This window comes from Petaurus breviceps, unplaced genomic scaffold, assembly GCF_028583685.1.
Source record: "Petaurus breviceps papuanus isolate PSGF00001 unplaced genomic scaffold, PetGlider_PUasm1.0 189, whole genome shotgun sequence".
In the NCBI taxonomy this organism is placed as follows: Eukaryota; Metazoa; Chordata; class Mammalia; order Diprotodontia; family Petauridae; genus Petaurus; species Petaurus breviceps.
This window is the reverse complement of record NW_027185809.1, coordinates 39345838-39353210: the sequence shown is the minus strand read 5'-3', so window position 1 is coordinate 39353210 and position 7373 is coordinate 39345838. Positions and strand designations below refer to the sequence as shown.

General features: G+C 36.8%; 1 protein-coding gene across 3 annotated transcripts in view; it reads right to left on the bottom strand.

The window, feature by feature from the left end:
- NRXN3 (neurexin 3) overlaps positions 1-7373 on the bottom strand; it is a 2132730-nt gene that overhangs the window by 63056 nt on the left and 2062301 nt on the right. The window lies entirely within an intron of this gene.

The following is a 7373-nucleotide window of genomic DNA, read 5'->3' as shown; positions in this document are numbered from 1 at the left end:
TATATATATATATATATATATATATATATATATATATATATATATATATATATCCTGTGTCTTAATAGGTGGTCCTGAAAAAGCATAAAGTCTGGGATCATATTCCATCCTGGCAGGTATGATGGAGCCAATTCTAACTTGTGAACGTTGTTAATTTTTAGTGTGGGCATTTACATTTCAGAAATCAGCAATCACTACAAATCAGGGATTAATATATTATTTTGTTGAATTTTAGAATTTAAAAGGTGTTAATAATCCAGATTAAACTGAAAAGTATATATGTATACTCCCCCCCTCCTCCAGTCCAATTGTTAAACATTTGCCAGAATACTCTTGTATTGCCCTATATTTTTATTGTTTGAGATTAACAGAACTAAAGCAGCAGGCTCAGAGAATTGTCATCACCAGACTGGAGAGTCGATGACTGTAGGCTAATAATTACCAAAATAATTGGCATTTATAGAGTGCTTTAAAGTTTGCAACGTGCTTTATATTCATTAACTCATTTGAGCCACACAACCCCTATGTTGACAGGACATAACTCTCATTGCAACCTGACTTTAACCTCTATCCTATCTTTGATAAATATTGGTTTTTGTTTGCTTTTTGGAGGGCACTTGGGGTTAAGTGACTTGCCCAAGGTCATACAGCTAGTTTTGTGTGTGTGTGTGTGTGTGTGTGTGTGTGTGTGTGTGTGTTTTAAGTGTCTGAGGCCACATTTGAACTCAGGTCCTCCTGACTCCAGGGCCAGTGCTCTATTTACAGCACTACCTAGCTGCCCCAGTTTTTGTTGAATTAAATTGAATTCATGATCCAGCTGCAACCTACATTTCCAGAGTTATATTAAATCCTTTCACATATTCTATAGTCTAGCCAAACTGGTCTTCTTGCTGTTATTTCCATATAACATTCCATCTCCCACCTTCTTGCCTTTGAACAGGTTGTATATAATTTATTCCTGAAATGTATCCCTGTCTTATTTCTACCTCTTAGAATCCCTAGTTTCCTTCAAAGTTCAGCTCAAGTATCACCTCTTACGAGTCCTTTCCCGATCCCCCCCATTTTCTAATTCCTCCCTCCCTAATGAAAAAGTGTGCTTTTAAATTTATTTTACACATATATGTATATACATAAATATATGAACATACATACTTATATTGTCTACACTAATGGAAAGTTTCTTGAGGGAACAAGCTATTTTTTCTTTATATTACCCTGAGGTTAGCATATAATAGCTACTTAAAAAATATTTGTTGCTTGACTAACTGAATTAGCATCAAACACTTTTGGTCATTGTGGTAGAGAGAGTGGAAATAACACAAGTTCTTCCTCCTCCTGGGGTATATAATCCAGTGAGGAACATAATATGTAAGTAAACAACTATAATAAAATATGAGATATACCACACTTATGAGAGACACAGAGTGCTATGTGAAGAATGTAGGAAGGAGAGGAAAACAGAAAGATTAAGTGAGGAACTAGCTATGAGTTCATTGACGAATTTGGGAATTCCAGTCATCGAGAACCAGAGATCACGATTTCTGAAGAATGAACTATGTGCGAGTTAAATCCAATTCAAAACTGGAATCCTCCTCTGTGTTTCAGTGAAAGTTAGGCATCATCCAGGGCAGTTAATTTGTGGGTGAGTGTATGTGTGTGTGTTGTGTCTGAGTGAGTGTGCCGGCATAATTAATGAACAGTGTCTATCCCAGTCTGTTAGGAGAAAGCATAATGGCCTCTCCAGAAACAACTCCTTCATGTAATTGCTGCAATTAGCTGAATGAGGAAGGTGGACCAATAGGGAAATTCTGTGACAGTCCCTAGACACAGGTTAGACTTTTCCTGAAGAGAACACAAAGCTATTTTTCCTTGGCATTTTCAGCTGGATCCCCTTCCCCAACCCTCCAGCCTGCTGCAAAATGCCACCGTTTGCGCCAAGGTGCTAAGAATGTGGAGAACATATCAAGAAGCTCTCTTGCCGTAGCTGGCAGGAGCCCTGTTCTGTATGTCATGGGGTAGCACTTGTCCCCATATCCTACTCCATGCCCTATTCTTCCAATGCACTATTGAGGTAACCAATATGTTAATTGACCTGCTGATTTAACCACTTCCAGCAGCCAAAAATCATGGGTCCATATTTCAAGTGGAAAATAACTCGCTTACATGATTTCAGTATGTTTGATATTTCCACCTACTCCAGGTGCACTTGTTAGAAGTATGATGGTCAGGAGCAACATAGAACAGTGGTAAAACAATTGATCCCTAACTCCATTTACCTCATAGGGAAGGGGGAATGCTTAAAACCACAGTACTAGCTCACTTCACATCTGGCAGAGAGAGGCTTTCAAGCCTTGCTCCTCCTTGAGGCTAACAGAAACAACATTTTTCAAAAGTGTTTCATTTAATCAGGCACTCAGGTTTGTTTCTCAGTCACTAGAGCTGGCGACAATGTGTATCCTAGGGCGATATTTTGGGGTGGAGAAATGTTATTCATGTTTACACTATACTAGCTGTTCTTTGTCTTTAAAAGGACAGTCTTATCTATCCTGTCAGAATGTGAGCTCTTTGAGGCAGGAATCACATCTGGGTTTTTCTTTATATCAGCAGCATTTAGTAGAGTGTCTGGTACATAGTAAGACCTTAATCAATACTTAGTGACTGAATGAATGTCCCCTAACCAGTGATTTCAATGGTGAAAAGGATTAAATCAGAACAGCAAAATAACAGCTAATGCATAAACAAAGAAAGAAATCTCAATATCTGTCTTTAGATTTAGGTATCCTTTAGACAACTCAAACTCAACAGGGCCCAATAGAACTTATCATTTTCCCCCAAAACTTCAATTCAGCATGCATTAAGCAACAACTGATTGTAAGGCATTGTACTAGGATGGGAGAGAGGGAGGGACGGGGCACAGAAACAAAACCATCCCTTCCCTTGAGGAATTGATATTCTACTTGGGGTGGAGAGCATGGTGGGGATACAGCATATACACAAAATATTAAATACAAAGAGTATAAAATAAAAACAAAATAGTTACTGTTGTGAGACCATAGGATTGTACATCTAGAGTAAGATGGAAATTGAGGGGTCATTTAGTCCTACTTCCTATACAGATGAGGAAACTAAAAACCAGGGAGGACAAGTGACTTGATCTAGGCCTCAGGTAAATGTGTCAGAGGAAGGAATTGAGCTCAAGTTCTCTGTACTCTTTCCCACATACCACATATCTTTATTGTACCACCATTCTTGGGACAGCTAAGTAGTACAATGGATAGAGCTTTGGGCCTGAAATCAGAAAGACTCGTCTTCCTGAGTTCATATCTGGCCCCAGATGCTTCCTAGCTGTATGGCCTGAGCAAATCACCTAATTTTGTTTGCTTCCGTTTTTTCATCTGTAAAATGAGCAGTCTAGATTAGTTTGTTGACATTCATCTTCAGGTAAGTCACAGGGTAATGAGGTTTTTTCCTTTGTTCATAGCATAAGAAAAACAGCAGAGAAGTCATGGGTTTGATTATGATCTCTAGTGGATCGCGTACCTACATTGGCCAAATATCAGATGCTTGAATTATCAACGAAAACACACACGTATGTATGTATGTATAAACATATGTATATGTACATATACATATATGTAAGAAACTGAGAAGTGATTACAAGTTTTAAGAGTAAACTGAGCCCATAAATATCCCACTTGTTGCCTTGGCTTGTCCTATATGAATCCATGAGGAATAATTTGTCCAACAGTTTCCCAAGGATCTCTAGCTCTGAGCCAGAAAGATGATTAAAGCATGAGGGTCTGCTTGTTTGCAAAATTTTTAGAGTAAAGACTCCCATTTAGTTGTTAACTCATTAAGCATTTTTAGAGAGAAGAAAAGACTGGTTCACAGACTGATCCTTTCACTTACATTGGTATCCCTACCACCACCACCACCACCACCACCACCACCACCACCACCACCACATACACAAAGACTTACTATGCAGAACTACAGAATCAAAGAATTCCATATTTGAATCTTCAAAGTTCCTTCTCTCTAGTCCAACCTGTACTTGGATAAGAATCTTCTCTACAAGTCCCTTAATTTTGCTGGAAGAGACTTAGTGGACTCCACTGCTTCCTGAAGTAGATATCTCTCTAATCCTTGGGAATATGTTCTTATATAAAACTTAAATTGACTTCTTTGTCACTTTACCCATGACACTTATTTCTGCCATATTCTGTCATGATGGCTCTTCCTTTCAAATTCTTAGAGAGAGCTATCTTCTTCCCTGTAATGATTTCTTTTTCCAAACTGAACATCCGAAGTTCCTTCAAAAGATCCTCAAATAACATGGTTTTGAGAACCCTCATCATCCAAATCACCCATCTTTGAATGTTCACCAGCTTGTTTGTGTCCTTCCTAAAATGTGATGCCAAAAACTGAACATGATATCTTAGACTTGTTCTAATCAGGACTATACTTCTTATAATAAAGATCAAAGTTCAAGATTGCATTAATTTTTTGACTGTTATATTGTTCCATTGATTCATATTAAGCATCCAGTCCAGTGAGATACCAAGTTTTGTTTTTGTTTTTTTTTAACAGTTAAACCTTCCCTATTTTTGACTTGTAAAGTTGTTTTTTTAAACTCAAGGATAGGGCTTTCCCCTTATAGCAATAAAATTTTATTTTGTTGGAGTCTGCCCATAATTCTAGTCTGTTAAGAAATCTTTAAATTGTGACTATCATACAATTTGTTAGCTCTCTCATCTGCAGCAAACATGCCATACATCTAAATCATTGATTGGCATAAAAAGGTCAAATGAAATAGGAGAAATGCTGAAGAATGGCTTAGTCCTCTAGAAACTTTTCTCCATCTAGAAATTAAGCCACTAACAATGTATCCTTTGGTCTTGTCATTCAAAATATTGTATATTTGTCCAACTCCACTATCATTCAGAACACATCTTTTCATATTGTCCACAAGGATACATTTGATATGTGACTTTAAAAGGCTAATAATAACTATCCCATAAGTTTGGGTCCCTGGGAAATTTTTAAGAATGCAGAGTGTGGAAAAGGGAAAAGGACATATTTGTATGAAAATATTTATAGTAGCCCTTTTTGTTGTGCCAAAGATTTAGAAATTAGGGAATGCCCATTAACTGGGGTATGGCTGAATGAACTGAGGTATAAGCTTGTGATGGAATACTATTATGCTATAAGAAATGATAAGTGGGATGGTTTCAGAAAAAAACCCTGGGAAATCATAAATGAACTGATGCAAAGTGAAGTGAGCAGAATCAAGAGGAAGTTTGTACACAGTAAGAACAATAAGACAGCTATTCTGATCAAGACAATTTCAAAGGATTCATGATGAAAAATTCTGTCTCCCTCCAGAGAGAAAGCTGATGAAGTCTGAGTGTAGATGGAAGTACACTTTTTAAACTATTTTTTCTTTGTGTGTGTGTGTGTGTTTCCTTTTGCAATATGGCTAATATGGAAATATTTTGTGTGACTTCGTGTGTATAATTGATATCATATTGCTTGCTTTCTCAAAGGGTGGAGAAGTAGGAGGGAGGGAGAGAATTTGGAATTCAAAAATTTTTAATTTAAATGTAATTGGGAAATATTTAATTTTAAAATAAAAAGGAAGGCAAAGCCTGCTTTTGATATCATTGTCCTTTTATAAATATCACTTCCTTCCAATTTCTAGGTACCCAACTCAGTCTTCTCCTACATTACAGCTCCTCACATCCTAGACTTTTCTTGACTTCAGTTCTTATAAAGAAAATACAAATTCTCTGTCTCATTTTCTTATGACCTTGCTCAATATTAAGTGACAGGATTATTATCCTAGTAATCTATGATAGGAGTGACTGGGGATATGCTCTAGGAAACTACAATTTAGAGGAGCAAAAATTAAACCAGATGAGCTTCCAGCTTACCTTACTCCTCCTAAAGAGACAGGCTCCCCAGTCTTGTGGCATTACAAACTCTCCATCTACTACAGTTTATAAGACTGCATGTGAAATACTGCTTACTTGCTTCATATGCCAAAAGTACAAGTTACTAGTCTGGTTGACTAGCCTGATAAATGGACACAAATTAGTGTGGGAACCTTCTGGAGAGTTTCATGCATTTTAAACATTGACTTTCTCTAGATAATGCCTTAATTAAAATGAATGTCATAAAGAAACCAGAAAGATCATAGCAGGTTAGTCAGGAAGATGCTTGGGTAAAACAATATCATTATGACATCCCTCAAAACATATCAATTTAGGTAGATTGATACCTATTGTATCAAATCCATCTACTTACAAGTCCTATCCTAATATTAGAGAATGCACTGGTGTCTCTCTGTTAAAACATACAATATGTTCCTTGCATTCTCTCCTGTCTTGCTTTTTGCCCTAAAACTTTTTGCCAGTTCATTCATCTGCCACTGTAGCTACCATGAAGTGTCACAAATACCATTTCTAATTGCAACTACCAGGGGAAATGAAGGAGATATGATAATAGAATCTGTTGATAAGAGCTGGTATTTGATTATGACATCAGATGTTACACCTTAATTTTTGTACCCACAGCAGAAAAATGAGGTCAACTTCATTAGATAATGGGATATTAGTCAATGCACTATCTCCTCTCAAAGAGATCTCAGCACTGCATACTCTGTCAAATACCTTTCCAGAGTTATAAGTCATTCTACATCCTGGAACAAACATTGGTTTCTAAGTCACACATTTGGACCCTCAGAGTGAAATAATTAAGTACTAAACTAGCCAGTCTTCTGTAAGTTATAGTTTAAGGGTTTACATTATGAGCATGGTGTAGCAGAGATAGTACTGCTTACAGCCCTTACTAGTTCTTTGATAAACAAATCAACACTTAATCAATATATATTTAATTAATCATCTGCAATGTGGTAGGCACTGTGTCTCTGAAGGAATATTAAACAAAAAATGAAACAGCTCTGTCTTCAAGGATCTTACACCTAGGGAAGTCATTAAATCTAAGCACCTAAGACTCCTTATCTGTAAATAGAGGGAATAACAGCAGCCTTTAACTTGCCAGACTGTTGCGACGCCCAAATGAATATCTATATAAAATAGCCTGTGACTTCAGTCATTATCCCTGAAATTTCTGGACCAAATTGCCTCTCCCTGATTCCCATTCCTACTATGAATATTGTTTACACCCATTAGATTATACTCATCTTGAAGACCAGGGTGGCCTTTTGTATTTGTATTCTCATACTGACCCAATAGTAAGCACTTAATAAATGCTTCAAAGTTAATTAATCCAGTCATCCATTCAAAGTATATTGTAAATATTAATTTGGAATAAGAATGTAATAATGATGATGATGATGATGATGACACTGA